The sequence below is a fragment of the Heptranchias perlo genome, chromosome 23 (assembly GCF_035084215.1).
Source record: "Heptranchias perlo isolate sHepPer1 chromosome 23, sHepPer1.hap1, whole genome shotgun sequence".
Lineage (NCBI taxonomy): Eukaryota > Metazoa > Chordata > Chondrichthyes > Hexanchiformes > Hexanchidae > Heptranchias > Heptranchias perlo.
In genome coordinates this window covers 2,554,057-2,574,016 of record NC_090347.1, presented here as the reverse complement: position 1 = coordinate 2,574,016, position 19,960 = coordinate 2,554,057, and the positions used below count along the sequence as shown (strand labels likewise).

Here is a 19,960-nt window from a genome sequence, read left to right as displayed (position 1 = left end):
GCGAGAGAATTCCTTGTACTCACTGAGTGTTCCATCCCGGGCATCACCAGGGTCCTCGTGTGTCAGGCTCAGTTTGTAATTTGGAGCATTAATTACGATCTGTTCAAAGACAAAGTTATTCAGTTTGGAAATAAACAGGAACCCTCAACTGACAGGAATCCAGCGACACACAGAATCCTAGAATCTTACAGCAGAGATGGAGGCCATTCGGCCCATCGTGCCTGTGCCGGCTCTTTGAAAGATTCTATCCAATAGTCCCACTCCCCCTGCTCTTCCCTCATAGCCCTGCAGATTTTTCCTTTTCAAGTATTTATCCAATTCCCTTTCAGGCCGCGCATTCCAGATCATTACAACTCGCTGTGTAAAAAAATTTCTCCTCATCTCCCCCCTGGCTCTTTTGCCGATCACCTTAAATCTGTGTCCTCTGGTTACTGACCCTCCTGCCAGTGGAAACAGTTTCTCCCTATTTACTCTATCAAAACCATTCATCAAATATTCAAATAGCGCTGCAGTTTCCAGCAGCCTGTTGCTCGAGTCCCGACTTGAGGTGATGGGTTATATCCCGAGACCACCTCTCACTTCACTACAGCCCACGTGGTCGTCTCAGCTTATTGATGCTTGATGGAGGGGCAGACGGAAGCACGATATCCCAACTCTGCTGGGGGGGGGCGGAAGTAAATCTAAGATGTACAGACCTTCTGTCCTCGATAGAGGTTTTCCCAGCATAGGGTCACCGACATTCACTCCTGTTACAGACTTTGTAATCCACCATTTCTCTTTTTTTTAATATACAAATGTATATGTTCATCTCTCATGATGTCCCCTCAGACCAGTTTTATCCCGAAGACACAGCCTCCCTGCTGGATTTGGGACCACAAGCTACAGTTCTCCTTTGTTACGTGGCCAAGTGACCATTCTTCATGTGTGAGAGCCTAGTCAGTGAGTTTGTCCGTTCGTTGTGTTCTGCCCCCAGGGCAAGTCCTAACTCAAGTCTCACACTAGGAACGAGGAGCTGAGGTGGTTCCCCGTTCCCTTCCTCACCTTCTTTTATCTTCTGGGGACCTTCTCCTAGTTGGGCTACACACAAGGCTGAAGAGCCACACCTACCCTTTACAATGGGGTTGGGGCCACCCACACCCATCGGACACGTGTCTCCCCTCCCCGGCTGGACGTCAGCCCAGTATTCAGAGACCAGATTCTAGTCTTCACTCACCGGGACTGTCTGGAGTGGGGCTGGAACCCTTCAAGCTTCTGACTCAGAGGAGGGAATGCTCCCACTGAGCCAAAGGCTCGCTCCAGACAGTGAGTACCGGCAGGGCGTTCGATCCGAGGGAGGAGACGGGACATCGTGAGTCGAGCTGACCCTGTCCCCGTCGGATATTGAGGAGGAACGGGACTCCTCGCTAACCCGGGGGTGCTGAGGCCAATGGGAGCCCCTCTACTACTGTCATTGGCTAAACTCAGCGCAGACCAGTGATGGAACCTGGCAATTGCCAGATCTGTGGGGCCCAGTTAGTCTACAACCTTTTTCTGTTGGGTTTTACTGAGATCGATGCTTGGTTGGAATTGGAAGCTCCCTGGGAAGTTCAAGGGCTGCCAAAGAGCATCAAGGAGTCCAAACAACGCACAATCCTCCTGTACCCACCCCGTACCCACCTGTACCCCCCTACTCCCCCCGTCAGCCCCCCTGGAATTCCCCCGTACCCACCTGTACCCCCCTACTCCCCCTGTTAGCCACCCTGTAAATCTCCTGTACCCACCTGTACCCCTTACTCCCTGTTAGCCCCCCTGTAAATCTCCTGTACCCACCTGTACCCCCACTCCCCTCATTAGCCTCCCCTGTATCCCCCTTGTACCCTCTCTAGCTCCCCTGTAAATCCCTGTAGCCCCCTGTACCCCCTTGTTAGCCCCCCGTAACTCCCTGTACCGCCATACACCCCTGTACCACCTACTCCCTTGTTAACCCCTTTGTAAATCTCCTGTCCCTCCCTGTACCCCCTCATTACCCCCCCCTGTAAGTCCCCTCTGCCCCCCCCCGTACCCCCCTCTACACTCCCCACCACTAACCTGACCCCATCCTAACCCTGAACGATGTTCGAGTAAGAAAAAATGGTAATAAGACAAATAGGGCCATAGTACAAAAAAATGTTAAGATGTCTAAAAATGTTAAAAAGACAAATCTAAAGACACTGTATCTGAATGCAAGAAGCATTTGTAATGAGGTAGACGAATTAACAGCGCAAATAGATGTAAACGGATATGATATAATTGCGATTACGGAGACATGGCTGCAGGGCGACCAAGGCTGGGAGCTGAATATCCAAGGGTATTCGATATTTGGGAAGGACAGACAAAAAGGAAAAGGAGGTGGGGTGGTGTTGTTAGTAAAGGATGAAATCAGAGCAATAGTGAGAAAGGATATTGGCTCAGAAAATCAAGATGTAGAATCAGTCTGGGTGGAGTTAAGAAGCACCAAGGGGCAGAAAACACTGGTGGGAGTTGTCTATAGGCCTCCAAACAGTAGTGGTAATGGAGGGGATGGCATCAAACAGGAAATTAGAAATGCAAGGGTACGACAGTAATCATGGGTGACTTTAATCTGCATATAGACTATTGCTAATAGACCTCATTAGCCTCCCCTGTATCCCCCCTGTACCCTCTTTAGCTCCCCTGTAAATCCCTGTAGCCCCCCCGTAACTCCCTATACCGCCCGTACACCCCTGTACCACCTACTCCCTTGTTAGCCCCTTTGTAAATCCCCATACCCCCCTGTACCCCCTCATTAGCCCCCCTGTAAGTCCCCTCTACCCCCCCCCCAACCACCGTACCCCCTCTACCCTCCCCCCCCCCAATACCAAATTAGCAATAATACTGTGGAGGATGAATTCCTGGAGTGTGTACGAGATGGTTTTTTAGACCAGTATGTTGAGGAGCCAACCAGGGAACAGGCTATCCTAGATTGGGTATTGTGCAATGAGAAGGAGTTAATTAATAATCTTGTTGTGCGGGGTCCTTTAGGGAAGAGTGACCATAATATGATAGAATTCTTCATTAAGATGGAAAGTGAAGTAGTCCAATCCGAAACTAGGGGTCTAAATCTAAACAAAGGAAACTACGAAGGTATGAGGAGTGAGTTGACTATGATAGATTGGGAAGCTTCATTAAAAGGCATGACGGTGGATAGGCAATAGCTAACATTTAAGGAATGAATGCATGAATTGCAACAATTATACATTCCTTTCTGGCACAAAAACACAAAAGGAAATCCGGCCCAACCATGGCTAAAAAAAGAAATTAAGGATAATATTAGATCCAAAGAGGAGTCATATAAAGTTGCCAGAAAAAGTAGCAAGCCTGAGGATTGGGAGCAGTTTAGAATTCAGCAAAAAAGAACCAAGAGATTGATTAAGAGGGGAAAAATAGAGTATGAGAGTAAACTTGCAAGGAACATAAAGGTGGACTGTAAAAGCTTCTACAAGTATGTAAAAAGAAAAAGATTAGTGAAGACAAATGTAGGTCCCTTACAGTCAGAAACGGGAGAATTTATAATGGGGATCAAGGAAATGGCAGAGCAATTAAACAAATACTTTGGTTCTGTCTTCACGGAAGAGGACACAAATAACTTCCCAGAAATACTATGGAACCAAAGGACTAGTGAGGAGGAATTAAAGGAAATTAGTATTAATAAAAAAATAGTGCTGGAGAAATTAATGGGACTGAAAGCTGGTAAGTCCCCAGGGCCTGATAATCTGCATCCCAGAGTACTAAAAGAGGTAGCCATGCAAATAGTGGATGCATGAGTCGTCATCTTCCAAAATTCTATAAATTATGGAACAGTTCCTGCAGATTGGAGGATGGCAAATGTAACCCCACTATTTAAAAAAGGAGGGAGAGAGAAAACAGGGAACTACAGACCGGTTAGCCTAATATCAGTAGTAGGGTAAATGCTAGAGTCTATTATAAAGGATGTGATAACAGGACATTTAGAAAATATCAACGGGATTAGACAAAGTCAACATGGATTTATGAAAGGGAAATTGTGTTTGACAAACCAACTGGAGTTTTTTGAGGATGTAACTGGTAGAATAGATAAGGGGGAACCAGTGGATGTGGTTTATTTGGATTTTCAGAAGGCCTTTGATAAAGTCCCACATAAGAGTTTAGTGTGCAAAATTAAAGCACATGGGATTGGGGGTAATATAATGGCATGGATTGAAAATTGGTTAACAGACAGGAAACAGTGTCTTTTTCGGGGTGGCAGGCAGTGACTAGTGGGGTACTGCAGGGATCAGTGCTTCGGCCCCAGCTATTCACAATATATATCAAAGATTTGGATGAGGGAACCAAATGTAATATTTGAAGTTTGCTGATGACACAAAACTAGGTGGGATTGTGAGTTGTGAGGAGGATGCAAAAAGGCTTTTCAAGATGATTTAGACAAGTTGAGTGAGTGGGCAAATACATGGCAGATGCAGTATAATGTGGATAAATGTGAAGTTATCCACTTTGGAAGGAAAACAGAAAGGCAGAGTATTATTTAAATGGTGATAGATTGGGAAATGTGGATGTACAAAGGGACCTGGGGGTCCTTGTACACCAGTCACTGAAAGCAAACATGCAGGTGCAGCAAGCAGTTAGGAAGGCAAATGGTATGATGGTCTTCATTGCAAGAGGATTTGAGTACAGGAGCAAGGATGTCTTACTGCAGTTATACAGGGCCTTGGTGAGACCACACCTGGAGTATTGTGTGCGGTTTTGGTCTCCTTACCAAAGAAAGGATGTACTTGCCATAGAGAGTGTGCAGCGAAGGTTCACCAGACTGATTCCTGGGATGGCAGGACTGTCGTATGAGGAGAGATTGGGTCGACTCGGCCTGTATTCACTTGAGTTTAGAAGAATGAGAGGGGATCTCATTGAAACATATAAAATTCTGACAGGACTAGACAGTCTGGATGCAGGGAGGATGTTTCCCCTGGCTGGGGGTCCAGAACGAGGGGTCACAGTCTCAGGATACGGGGTAGGACATTTAGGGCTGAGATGAGGAGAAATTTCTTCACTCAGAGGGTGGTGAACCTGTGGAATTCTCTACCACAGAAGGCTGTGGAGGCCAAGTCACTGAATATATTTAAGAAGGAGCTAGATAGATTTCTAGACACAAAAGGCATCAAGGGGTATGGGGAGAGAGCGGGAACATGGTATTTGGATAGAGGATCAGCCATGATCATATTGAATGGTGGAGCAGGCTTGAAGGGCCGAATGGCCTACTCCTGCTCCTATTTTCTATGTTTCTATGATGTTTCAGTGGGTTAATTATTCAGGAGACCGCTCCCTCTGTCCTTCACCACCAAACCGTATTTGTTCCAAGATGATATGTGCAATTTGATAAGGACAAACCTAATAAGAAGATGTGAGCACTCGATGAGCTGTTGTTTATGGCATTCCCTGTGGAGGGCTCAGGATCGGGGCCTGGAAATACAGCTCAGGGGTCAGGATTAGTTCCTGCTAAGCTTTCTTCACCGTCACTTAGTGTTCAATCTTCCCCCCCCCCCACCCCACCCGTTTCCCCCCCCCCCGGGCGCTGTGTTTCCTCTCCTCTCCTGAAGCTGGTATTGTGACAGAACTCTCGCTGATTCTAAACAGCAATTATAGACCAGAAATCGCGCCGAGCAAGCGCTCACCACAGCTCCTGCGAATTAAATTAACGAAAGTACATACTGCAGGCTCTGTGGTGTCGAATTGCTTGAATCTGAAGTTTTAAAAAAAATATGTGCTATCAACCCAGCGTCTGAGCAGCGTGAGTGACTGCGCTGCTGGAAACGTGTGTGAGGAGAAGTCCCACCCACAGATTCAGGCTGTGTTGCTCAAACAGCAAGCAGACTTCATTCATTTAAAGTTAGTATACTGGATGTCATTGTAAATAAAAATATAATTTTTTTTTATAAAAGCCAAAGAAATAATTGAATTAAATTAAAGAGGCAGAAGGGAAAAGTGAAAAAAAAAAATTTTTTAATTTTTATTTTTTTTTTAAATGACCAAAAACTATTAAGATAAGGAGTAATAGGAGACTCCACATTTTTAAAAGTCAATTTTTAGTTGTTTGGCAGTCATTAAGACTAACCGCGCTGTTAAAACTGAGTTTGGACCTGGTATTTTTAAGCATAGCTGTTTAGTTACTTTCCAGCTGGGCAGATGAGCAAGTTGGCGCTGGTTCAATGATTTCTCCGATTGCAGCGTGTGATATCCCTTTAATTCGAAGCTGTCCTCTCGCCGGCGAACCACTAGGACCAAGTTCCAGATTTCCGTGTTTCACTGAGCATGTGTGAACGCCGGGATTGCTCTGTCAATTCACCACTGAAGACTGTGAGCACTGTTATTTCGGGAGCGATTTCTGGCCCGTTAATTTTGCTGAAGGTTGTCCCACTGCAGTGATATCAGCAGACAGAGCAAGTCGCGAGGGGCGATGAGTTGCCAAGCAATCATACAGTCATCAACTGAATGTTTGCTCTCTGTTCAGGTTCCATGCAGCCTGTCCCAGTAAAACTGAAGATTCCTCCACAACTCAGGCACCTCTCCGTACAGTCTGGTTTATAAATTGTGCCCGTGTATAAAACATCCTTTATTATCTTTTCCTCGTGCAGTGTGCAAAACCTAAGTTTGTTGTGAACTGAGCACTAATTCCAGAATTACCTCATCTTGTCTCCTAGGATAGATACAGAGAAACTATTTCCTCTGGTGTAGGGAATCAAGAATGAGGGGACATAGCCTTAAAGTTAGAACTAGGCCATTTAGGAGGGAAATCAGGAAGCACTTTTTCACACAAAGGATAGTAGAAATCAGAATTCTCTCTTTCTCTTTTATCCTTTCTCTTCGGAGCCTGATTGTGTTACCATGGGGCTTGTCTTAATTCCACCAGCAACTTGTTCATTTTGTAGTAATCGGGAAACGTCGTTCTGCACCCACAGTGCCCAGTGTCTCCGTCATCTAACCTGTGCCGTACTCAACCTACCTGACCTAACCTGTGCCGTGCTCAACCCACCTGATCTAACCTGTGCCACACTATTCGAAGAAGAGCAGGGGAGTTCTCACCGATGTCCTGGACCTCTAATGTATTTGTTTTGATATTCCTCTCTACATTATTGTTAATCAGTTTGAAATGGAGGGTAAATGGAGTTGAGGTGCAGATCAGCCATGATCTAAGTGAATGCTGGAACAGGCTTGAGGGGCTGAATGGCCTCCTCCTGTTCCTTATGTTAGAATGCGCTAAATAATGTCACTTGAACACGTGAAGGGCTAAGAGTTAAGAGTCACTAATGGACCACTCATCGTGGCAGCCAACGCCGGCATTAAGGTCTAAAAGCTTCTAAAGTCCTCATGTTACGTTGTCCCCCAGCATTTAAATCCTTCGCCACAATGAACAAGTGACCAAGCTCAGCTTTCTCAGTTCCCTTCACACTGCCATCAGGTCACTCCAAAGTCTCCTCTTTCCCAACCCAAACAAAACAGCAGTAACCCTACAAATAAGAGATCAAAACACTGAGTCACTCTCGGTAAATGGATGATACAAAAAAGGAAGAACTCGCAATTATGTGGCACCTTTCACAACCTTCAAGGGAAATGGGGATCGGGCGGGAAAGTGGAGTTGAGGTTGAAGATCGGCCTTGATCTGATTGAATGGCGGAGCAGGCTCGAGGGGCCGAATGGCCTACTCCTGCTCCTATTTCTTATGCTCTTATGACCTCAGGACGTACCAAAGCACTTTACAGCCAATGAAGTGCTTTTGAAGTGTAGTCACTGTTGTAATGTAGGAAACACGGCAGCCAATTTGTGCACAGCAAGATCCCACAAACAGCAATGTGATACTGACCAGATAATCTGTTTTCGTGATGTTTGTTGAGGGATAAATATTGGCCAGGACATCGGTGAGAACTCCCCTGCTCTTCTTCGAATAGTGTGGCACAGGTTAGATCAGGTGGGTTGAGCACGGCATAGGTTAGATCAGGTGGGTTGAGCACGGCACAGGTTAGGTCAGGTAGGTTGAGTACGGCATAGGTTAGATGACGGAGACACTGGGCACTGTGGGTGCAGAACGACTTTTCCCGATTGCTACAAAATGAACAAGTTGCTGGTGGAATTAAGACAAGCCCCATGGTTTGTCCACGGCTGCTGTCTCTCTCCCCTAGGCTTGGGGATACTTACTAGTACTACCAATAGGGAATTAGGGGTTACGGGGAGCGGGCAGGAAATTGGACATGAATTTAGATTTGAGGTTAGGATCAGATCAGCCATGATCTGATTGAATGGCGGAGCAGGCTCGAAGGGCCGATTGGCCTACTCCTGCTCCTATTTCTTATGTTCTTATGTTCCCTCTTAATGAGAATTACAGGAAAGTGCCTGGAAATGACACACACCTAATTTATTAATGGGCCTCCATTACACTCCAAATGAAAAGGATTAAAGTGGTGATTTGATTTTAACTCTCACTATCTGTGAGTTGGGAGTGGACTGGAGCCATGAATCGTTCTACATCGTTCATGATCAAGACTGACAATGTATTAAAATAGCCCAGCAGCACCACCCACACTCCAACTTCCTCATGACACTTTTGAAGGCCTGGTCTGTGCCATACCTGATGCCTTAATGACAAGTCCTGACCTCTCAATGCACCAAGGAGTGCTTGTGGAAGAGAATTCCAAACTTCTCCCACCCTTTGCACGTCGAAGTGTCTCCTAACTTCACTCCTGATGCCTGTTGACGGTTTGGTATGCGCTGGTTGTTGGTGACTTGCCAGTTGGATGATTGGACAGTTTGTCCAAGAACGTGATTGGAGCAGTGACCTGCAAATCGAAGCCCAGGCAACCAGAGGTTATGGGGTATAAAGTCGTTGGTGCTCGAACCGGGAGGCCCAAGGCCCGGCACCAAATTAGGCCTCAGGCTTTATCAAGACTAATTAGGCACTTGTGGCATCTCCAGAGGCAGCTCGCCTGTTTGAAGACACGAATTTCGGGCTGCGTCCCTTGCCCATTTGTACCTTGATATTGCGATCAGGGTCCCGTGGGCGTCATGGGGCCCCGATTTGCATATTACAAGTAGCCTCCCACCTGAAACAGGCAGGCGCTCCTGCTGCCCGTCTCAGGACCCGTCCCAAAATGGTGACAGCCGGAACGGCAGTATCAACGGGGCAGTAAGTGACCTGACGCCATTTTCCAGCGCTGTGACCCCCCCAACCCCCGCTCCCCCACTGTTTACACGGGGCGGAGGGAGTTAAAGTCAACCCTAGAGATTATAAGCATAGGAATCCTGGAGAGATGGGGGAAGATGTGAGATGTTGCTGGGTCTGGGATTTTTCACTGTCCAGTGAGGCTGCATTAAAACTGCAGGTTCCCGTCTGGTCACTCAGTGGGGAAACATGTCAGACCATCATCGAGAGTGAACATCGAACAGAACATTGCTTGGGGTTGTGGTCCACAACTGAAGGTTAAAGAAAGACTTGCATTTCTATAGCGCCTTTCACGTCCTCAGGACGCCCTAAAGCACTTTACAGCCAATACTTTTTGAAGTGTAGTCACTGTTGTAATTTAGGAAATGTGGCAGCCAATTTGTGCACTGCAAGATCCCACAAACAGCAATGTGATAACTGACCAGATATTCTGTTTATAGTAATGTTGGTTGAGGGATAAATATTGTCCCAGGACACCGGGGGAGAACTCCCCTCCTTGTCTTCAAAATAGTGGCCGAGGGACCCTTTTCCGTCCACCTGAGAGGGGCAGACGGGTCCTCGGTTTAACGCCTCATCCGAAAGACGGCACCTCCGACAGTGCAGCACTCCCTCAGTATTGCACCTCCAACAGTGCAGCGCTCCCTCAGTACTGGCACTAGGAGTGTCAGTCTGGATTACGTGCTCAAGTCTCTGGAGTTAGTGAGCACCATTCGTGCAGTTCTAATTCTTGCTGACAATGTTAAACTGGCCTGCACGGTATTCTCTGTCCCATGATCCAATCTGTGGCTTGACTTATTCTTTCTATCCCTCCAGCCTGTCTCTTGAGAGTCCCTGCAAAAAAACAGACAGCTGAGGCTTGCACAGAAATAGCCGTAAGCTCACTTGACAGCTCTATTCTTAACTACCCTGGACATCCCAGTCCTGTGAGTGCTACTTTCTTACGTGGAGACTGAGAGCCAGAGGCTGGGTAGAATGGTCTTCTATCAATCAAGACTTTGCTTATTAACTCAGGTTTGAGAGACGCGGGCAACAGCGATATTACAACATGGATCATGCTCCTACACAAGGCAGAGTCTCACGTTAGATAAATGGCCCTTCGAGTTGTGTCGGGGCTAGGATTTGTTCCAGTCAGCTCGAGGACGCTGATGTAGAGCCTACACGATACAGAAGCGATGTATTAGAATGTAGGGCAGGGGTTAAGTGCTCTGCTTTCTAACTTCCATAGTGGTCTAGTGTCAAAGGCATTCTCCATTGTAGCACTGAGTCCTGCAGACCAGAGGGGTGAGATGTGAAAAATGACAGCGATACAGATAAGGGAGTTCATTCAGCTTCTTTAGGTCGTCCTTGTCAGCGGTGGCTTAGTGGGTCGCACTCTCGCCTCTGAGTTAGAAGGTGGTAGGTTCAAGTCCTGCTCCAGAGACTTGAGCTTGTAATATGGTACAGCACAGGAGGAGGCCATTTGGCCCATCGTGCCTGTGCTGGCTCTTTGAAAGAGCTATCCAATTGGTCTCTTTCCCCATAGCCCTGCAAATTTTTCCTTTTCAAGTATTTATCCAATTCCCTTTTGAAAGTTACTATTGAATTTGCTTCCACCACCCTTTCAGGCAGCACATTCCAGATCATAACAACTCGCTGTGTAAAAAAACAATTTCTCCTCATCTCTCCTCTGATTCTTTTGCCAATTAACCTAAATCTGTGTCCTCTGGTTACCGACCCTTCTGCCACTGGAAACAGTTTCTCCTTATTTACTCGATCAAAACCGTTCATTATTTTGAACACCTCTGCTAAATCTCCTCTTAACCTTCTCTGTTCGAAGGAGAACAACATATTCCAGACTGACACTCCCAGTGCAGTACTGAGGGAGCGCTGCACTGTCAGAGGGGCAGTACTGAGGGAGCGCTGCACTGTCGGAGGGGCAGTACTGAGAGAGTGCTGCACTGTCAGAGGGGCAGTACTGAGGGAGCGCTGCACTGTCGGAGGGGCAGTACTGAGGGAGCGCTGCACTGTCGGAGGGGCAGTACTGAGAGAGCGCTGCACTGTCGGAGGGGCAGTACTGAGGGAGCGCTGCACTGTCGGAGGGGCAGTACTGAGAGAGCGCTGCACTGTCGGAGGGGCAGTACTGAGGGAGCGCTGCACTGTCGGAGGGGCAGTACTGAGAGAGCGCTGCACTGTCGGAGGGGCAGTACTGAGAGAGCGCTGCACTGTCGGAGGAGCAGTACTGAGAAAGCGCTGCACTGTCGGAGGTGCTGGAAATCTGAAACAAAAACAGAAAATGCTGGAAAGCACTCATCACAGTGTACCCAGCCTCTGCCCTGTTCCTGTAGCCATGGTGTTGATATGGCTGAAGCAGCTGGGCTTCTGGTCATTGGTGACCCCCGTGTTGTTGATGACTGGGCGATGATGGTGCCAGTTCAGGTCATGGGGAGATAGCTAGGCTCTCTCTTCCTCAAGGGGGTCACTAACTATCACTTCTGTGGGGTGAACATTACCTTTGACTTGTCAGCCCCAGGGATGAGGTGCTTCAGTTATGTGGATGGACTGGAGAAGCTGGGGTTGTTCTCCTTGGAGCAGAGAAAGTTAAGGAGATTTGATAGAGGTGTTCAAAATCATGACAGGTTTAGATAAAGTAAACAAAGAGAAACTGTTCCCATTGGCAGAAGGGTCGAGAACCAGAGGACACAGATTTAAGGTGATTGGCAAAAGAACCAAAGGCGACATGAGGAAAAAAAATTCACGCAGTGAGTTGTTATAATCTGGAATGCGCTACCTGAAAGGGCGGTGGAGGCAGATTCAGCTGTGGCTTTCAAAAAGGAATTGGATAAATACTTGGAGAAGACATCTGCAGAGTTATGGGGAAAGTGTGGGGGAATGGGACTAACTGGATTGCTCTTACAAAGAGTCGGCAGAGGCTCAATGAACCGAATGGCCTCCTTCTGTGCTGTAACCATTCTGTGATTCTTTATGATTCTAAGTCTGGATGTTACAAATCAGCCATGATCTAATTGAATGACAGAACAGGCTCGAGGGGCTGAATGGACTACTCCTGTTCCCGTGTTCCTTATCCATGTCATGCTGCAGGCTTTTATGGGCTGCTTTGTTATCGAAGGAGTTGTGAATGGAGCGGAACACTGTGGAATCGTGAGCAAACAGTCCAATTCCTGACCATACGATGGAGGGAAGGTCATTGATGAAGCTGCTGAAGATAGTTAGGTCACGGACATTTCTCTGAGGAACTCCTGCAGCGATGTTCTGGGGCTGAGATGATTGGCCTCCACCAACTACAACCAACTACATTGGCGTCAGGTATGACTCCGGCCATTGTGGGGGGGCTATTCCCCTTGACTCCTGTTGACCTTAGTTTTGATGGAGCTCCTTGGTGCCACCTCTCACCTCACCTCACTCTCACCTCTCCTCTCACATTCAGCTCTTGTGCCCATGTCTCGATTGAGGCTGTAACGAGCTGTGGAGCCGAGTGGTCCTGGCGGAACTCGGTTTATTGGTGAGTAAGTCTCACTTGATTCCGTCTATCACTTTACTGATCACTGGAAGGAGGATGACAGGGCAGTAATTGGCCGGGTTAAGATGCAGTTCAGTTTCACAACAGCATTGAACCCATTCCGGGAGCAGATTAGAGTGAGTGTTGGAAGAGGCCAGGAAGGACAGAAAATCCCTTTTAAATGAGAGTTCGGGAGTCCCTCCCTAAAAATACATTGCCCATTGCCGAGATGCTCCTGGACCATTGTCTTAATACACAGTTAAGAGCTGAAAAGTGCTGGTAAATTTCCTATTCCGCTAATTACTTATTGACGGATACAGATTCTTTGACACCTTCTTAAATTGAATTGCGTTATCGGCTGGTCATTAATCTGTGGGCCTTGTCACTGATGCTGCACACAACCTGTCACATCTGCTTCCACAAGCAATCCATCTCAATGAAATCTACTGCGATTAAGCCTGTCTGTCCCGCCCTCAGCCTCTCCCTCCTGACTGGTTTAATCCTGTCCAGGGTATCCCGTAGCACAAGGAAACCGTTTTAATATATTCCAAATATATCTCAAGTGTTCCTACAAGGACAATGAACAGATCACAGAGAGTATTGCTGGCTAATTATGAATCCACCGCCATCTCAAGCAGACATTACTATGTCAATCAGAGGAACATGGGAATTGCTAGACAAAAAAAGACTGCGGTCCATCTAGTTCACCTTCTCCCATCCTGGTAGTCTCAGGATACAATGATAATGGAGTTGTTGAGCAATCACAGCAATCAATCTCTATCAATGAGTCTCCAACAGACCCAGACATGAGGCGAGGAAAACCCCCAGTGGTGGAGAGCTTTGGGAACCAGAGGTCCAAAGTCACCTGTTCCTCCCGAGCACGTTACACACACCACATGTCATGTCTCAAATCACTCCTATACTGGATCCCAATATGTTATTTTCTGAAAGATATCGTTCTAATTTACATTTGAATGAATCAATACTAATTGCTTCCACCGTCTCCCAAGGGAGCCTGTTCCATACAACACCACCTGCACGTTCCCCTCCAAGTCACACACCATCCCGACTTAGAAATATATTGCCGTTCCTTCATTGTCGCTGGGTCAAAATCCTGGAACTCCCTTCCTAACAGCACATTGGGAGAACCTTCACCACACGGACTGCAGCGGTTCAAGAAGGCGTCTCACCACCACCTTCTCAAGGCCAATTAGGGATGGGCAATAAATGCCGGCCTCGCCAGCGACGCCCACATCCCATGAACGAATAATAAAAAAATAGATTGACCACTCGCACACTGAAATATTGTTTCCACGGATGAGTTTTGAATTTCCCCCCTTCAGGCACAGGCCGTGTCCTCGGGTTCTACTGTTCTGGACAAGGTGAAACAGTTTGTCATGGTTGACGACATCTAGTCTCTTTAGAATCCTAAAAACGCCTCTCAACCTTCTCTTTTCTAGTGAGAACATGTCCAATTTACATAATCGCTCCACATAATCCAATCCCCCCATCCCCTCAATCATTCTGGTTGCTCTCAATCAGAAGTAGAATAAATCTTACACCTATATGGAGCCTTATTGCATTGTGGAAAAATCTCAAAGTACTTCACAATAATTCATTTTGAGGTTCAGTGACTTACGTATTTGAATTTTGTGCACAGCAAGATCCCACAAACGGCAATGAGATGAATGATTGTGGAGTTGGTTATGGGATGAATGTTGGCCAGGAGGACACCAGGAGAACTCCCTGCTCGTCTTCAAATAGTGGTATGGGATCTTTAACGTCCACATGAACAGACAGGACCTCGGTTTAAACTCTCACCCGAAGGATGGCACCTTCAACAATGCAGCACTCCCTCAGTATGGGAGTGCCATCCTAGATTGTGGGCTGCATTACTCTGGTCCCACCCTGAAAACTGTGGAACTCCTCTCATCCCTCCTGTGTCACCCTCCTATGTCACCCTCCAGCGTGACACCCTCCACCTTCTTACGAGGCCCTATAATCTAGTACAAAAATGACAAATAATATTTGAAGAATGGTGGTCTTGGGATCCTGCTGTGCGATATTCCAGTACGAGCACTCCGCTCGTTCCTATGGAATGCATTCGTTCTTCATTTTAATTGATATATCAACATGTAAAATTATAACTCCATTGAAATAGTGGACAGAGGATTTTCAGATGCCAATATCACTCAGAGCAATTTCAGGGTACTGGACTCTGGGAGCAGCAGGTGCGCAATCGAAACAGAATGGGGATTATCCCAAAACGAGGTCGGTTTTTCAATTGATAATCACGTCACTCAGAGATCGTGACGGAGTGTAAATCAACAACAACTTGCATTTATATAGTGCCTTTAACGTAGTAAAACGTCCCAAGGTGCTCCAGAGGAGTGACTATCAAACAAAATTTGACACCAAGTCACGTAGGGAGATATTAGGACAGGTGACCAAAAGCTTGGTCAAAGAGGCAGGTTTTAAGGAGCATTTTAAAGGAGGAGAGAGAGGCGGAGAGGATTAGGGAGGGAATTCCAGAGCTTAGGCCCCAGGCAGTTGAAGGCATTCTTTTGCAAGTGTCTTCTCCTTGATATGAAGATTACATATTTTTCATAAGAAGAGACACCAGATGGTGAACAAAAAAATCAGAGCTCTCCAAAGATCTGCTCAGGAGTTTATTTTGTGACTGCTTCACACAGGAGGAACTGCCTTCCTCTCATCACTGTTCCTCCCCAGTAAATTCTCATCAAAGATTTCTGACTGTTCTTAAAATGTAATTAAGAATCACTCATTTGTTCTTAACTCTCCTCTGTTGTATCATGGAAATGTCTGTTGATCATGTCTACAGTGTAGACTAACAGAAACTAATGCAGTTGCCCAATGAGTTCAGAGAGTCCGACTGTATTTCACCTTCCACCTTGGAAGTTGTTCCCAGATATGTGATTCCAAATTCTTTCTCCTCTCCCCATCTTCCCCCATCCTCCCCACCCCCACCCTCCCCTTCCCCCATCCTCCTCCCTCTTCCTATCCTCCTCCTCCTCCCTCCCCATCCTCCCCTCCCATCCTCCTCCCTCTAGCATCCTCCCCCATCCTGCTCCCCCTTCCCATCCTCCTCTTCCCATCCTCTTCCCCCTTCACGTATCCTCCTCCCCTCCCTATCCTCCTCCACCCCCTCACCCATCCTCCCCCTCCCCTCCCCTTCCCCATCCTCCTCCCTCCTCCCCCTCCCCATCCTCCCTCCTCCCCATCCTCTCCCCTCACCTCCCCGTCCCCATACTCCTCCCTCTCCCCATCCCCCTCCCCTCCCTCTATGAGTAGCAATGTGCGTTTGAGTGTCTCAGAGAAAGTGCGATCGCTCTCCTTTTAGCTGGGACTTGTCAAGTGACAGAGCAGCGAGTGGTGGTGATATTACAGGGGAATCTGGCCCTTGACAAACAGATAGTGAGCAACATTGCCTTGAAAGATCACTGGGAGAGAAATTCAACTTGGTTTCACCCGTTCTTTGATCAAAATAAAGAAGGACAGAGGGACGAATTGAGGCTTGAGGCCCAATCTCAGGCTACTGGGGACCAACGCATGAAGCAATCGCTCAGGTCCAATTTCACGGTCACTATCTGCTTGAAACACTTTTGGCTTTTGGACTTTAAGGGAATCAAGGGATATGGGGATCAGGTGGGAAAGTGGAATTGAGGTAGAAGATCAGCCATGATCTTATTGAATGGCGGAGCAGGCTCGAGGGGCAGAATGGCCTACTCCTGCTCCTATTTCTTATGTTCTTATCTTATGTCCAGGACAAAACAGCCCGCTTGATTGGCACCCAATCCACCACCCTAAACATTCACTCCCTTCACCATCGGCGCACCGTGGCTGCAGTGTGTACCATCCACAGGATGCACTGCAGCAACTCACCAAGGCTTCTTCGACAGCACCTCCCAAACCCACAACCTCTACCACCTAGAAGGACAAGGGCAGCAGGCACATGGGAACAACACCACCTGCACGTTCCCCTCCAAGTCACACACCATCCTGACTTGGAAATATATCACCGTTCCTTCATCGTCGCTGGGTCAAAATCCTGGAACTCCCTTCCTAACAGCACTATGGGAGAACCGTCACCACACGGACTGCAGCGGTTCAAGAAGGCGGCTCACCACCACCTTCTCAAGGGCAATTAGGGACGGGCAATAAATGCCGGCCTCGCCAGTGACGCCCACATCCCATGAACGAATAAAAAAAAACTTGGGGGATAATTTTGACTTTGGGTGATAGTGTAAAACAGGCAATATCAGAGCAGCCCGTTATACATCTCTCCTGATTTTCATCTCCATTAACTTCAATGGGGAGAGTTGTATAATGGGCGGCTGATTCGATATCACCTGTTTTACACTAGCACCCAAAGTCAAAATGACTCTCTGTGTTTTGAGAGGTGTCAGCTCCGGTCACCGGGGTCACCACCGGTCATGACTGCCCAACTCGACCCGAGTAATGTTCAAAGTTGCACTCTGTTCCCTATCATTACATAGAATTTACAGCACAGAAACAGGCCATTCGGCCCAACTGGTCTATGCCAGTGTTTATGTTCCACACGAGCCTCCTCCCACTCTCCTTCATTTCACCCTATCAGCATATCCTTCCATTCCTTTCTCCCTCACGTACCTATCTAGCTTCCCCGTAAATGCATCATCTAGCCGACTAATAATGAAGCCCACAGTGTCATGTTGATTCCCCTCAGGTCTCCCCTGAGAATCCTGCGAAGGGCCTTATCAGATGCTTCCTGAAACTCAAAATGCAAAATATCTAGTTCGTTATCCTCGCCTCTTATTACATCCTAAAATAATTCGAACCATTATTTTTATGCATGACCTGTCGAATTCCCACGCTGCTTTGGGTTACCTTCACTGCTGAATTATTCTATTACAATTAACTCCAATATTTCTCCAGCAGCGATGCCAAGTTTGAGAATCTACACTTTCCAGGGTCGTCTTTCTGACCTTTTTGAAGTTTGAGATCACATTTATCTTCCAATCCTGTAGCACGATCCCAAGGAAAAAGGCCTTAAAGACCGATGGAGGCCATTCTTTCCAATGCACTACCTGCAGGTTGGGCTGTGATCGGTACTGTTTCATGAAGAAAGACTAACGTTCATTTTTAACCACCTTTCTCAAGTTATTGCCACGATATAAAAACTTACACTCTTCAATCTGCTTTCATTCTCCAGTTGCTGATAGAACTAGCGGGATCATTCTGCATGAAGTATTTGAGCATCGATGTCAAGACTTCCCCTTGTAAACCTCAGTCATGTTTCTGAAGGATGGAGTTAGGACTGGAGAAGCTTGAGCTTCTCAGCTGTGAAAGGAGATGACTTGAGAGGTGATGTTATATAATTACACAAGAAAAAACAAACCCAGCTCACTGTGAGAGGAGGGCAAGGTTCAGAGCAGTAAAATCGGCAGCCCATCCATCAGCTTAAACACCCGCTCCCTCCCCTACCGCCGCACCGTGTACCATCTACAGGATGCACTGCAGAACTCGCCAAGGCTTCTTCGGCAGCACCTCCACCATCTAGAAGGACAAGGGCAGCAGGCGCATGGGAACACCATCACCTCCCAAGTTCCCCTCCAAGTCACACACCATCCTGACTTGGACATGTATCGGCCGTTCCTTCATCGTCGCTGGGTCAAAATCCTGGAACTCCCTCCCTGACAGCACTGTGGGAGAACCTTCACCACATGGACCTGCGCGGTTCAAGAAGGCGGCTCACCACCATCTTCTCAAGGGGCAACTAGGGATGGGCGATAAATGCCGGCTTTGCCAGCGACGCCCACATCCGGAGAATGAATAATTTTTTAAAAAATAAAACGAAAATTTAGAGCTGATACCATAGGGATAATTTGGGGAATTTTCACTGCTGTCAGGAGCCTAATGGAAATTTGGGCACAAGTTCCATTTGGATGGAAAATCACAGACGGGATGCAGCTAAAATATCTAATGTACCTCCGCTGGTTGGAGAGACTCACAGTTGGCAGCAAGAGCTCATAACACCAACCCTCATCAATATAAAAAAGCAGAACCTCCTTCCACCTGTACACCAGAGAAAATGATCAACAATTCACCCTGATACAACACTCCTCACCAGTAGGAGCTCTTTACCGACCAGGAGCAATGGGATAAGGAGAGCACTGAGCACAGTGAAAGGGAATGGGAGGGTCATGGGGAAGGGAAAAGAGGAAGAGAATGGGAAGGGAAAGATGGAGGAGAATGGTGAGAGGGAGGGGATCGGGAAGGACAAGGTGGAGGAAAAAGGGGAGGAACGTGGGCAGGGAACAGGAGAAGGGATTGGTGAAGGGAAAGGGAAGGAGAATGGGGAGGGGAAAGGGTTGGAGAATGTGACAGAAAACGAGAGAGTAAAGGGGAAGGGAATTGGAGCAACTGCAAGATTGTAGAGGAGGGTTTTGAGGAAATGGCACGGTGCAAGGGACTGGGCTCTAGAATTCCACAGGACGGAGTGGAGAGTGATTGATCAGTAAATGAAGATTAAATGGATTAGACTCCATGATAGGCTAACAACAACAACAACAATAACAGCAACAACTTGTATTTATATAGAGTTTTTATCGTAATAGAACCAGCCAAGGATAGAATGTACATGGGTTGTGGGAGGAGATTGAATGGGTGGGGAGAGTCCATGATAGGGGAGAGTGTACATGGGCTGTGTGAGGAGATTGAATGGGTGGGGAGAGTCCATGATAGGGGAGAGTGTACATGGGCTGTGGGAGGGGATTAAATGGGTGGGGAGAGTCCAGGATAGGGGAGAGGGTACATGGGCTGTGGGAGGAGATTAAATGGGTGGGGAGAGTTTACAGGGAGACCATACGGGATACAAGAGAGCAGCCAAAAAGATAGTTCAGAAAAAATGCTTGCAGAAAAGTAAAACGCTGCCAAGTTAAGCCATTCTATGTTTTTTGCACACAGAATAAATTAAACTTTGATGGGCCTCAACATTGTAAATAATATCCATAAAATTATCATGCTGTGCAACTTTAGCCAGGATAATTACCACCAACCAGGCAGATGTGCAGACACAATCTCTGAGCATTCCAGTGATTGAATTCGAGCCATGAGATTTAGAAATGGGCTGAGAATCCAAGCAAGGGGCAGCCAATTGGACTTTACATTAATGGGCCATATAATCGAATTTGGTTTGATAAATTTTTTCCTCAGGTTGTCTAGAATCATCGAATCGTACAACACAG

General features: G+C 47.1%; 1 long non-coding RNA gene across 3 annotated transcripts in view; it reads left to right on the top strand.

Annotated features, from left to right (window-relative positions):
* The window catches only part of LOC137341347 (uncharacterized), a 58,933-nt gene extending 40,027 nt beyond the window's left edge, over positions 1–18,906 (top strand). For all 3 annotated transcript variants that reach the window (XR_010967007.1, XR_010967005.1, XR_010967006.1), the window contains exon 6: positions 17,926–18,906. This is a non-coding gene — a long non-coding RNA (uncharacterized lncRNA). The remainder of the gene's footprint in view (positions 1–17,925) is intronic.
* Positions 18,907–19,960: the final 1,054 nt, after the last annotated feature.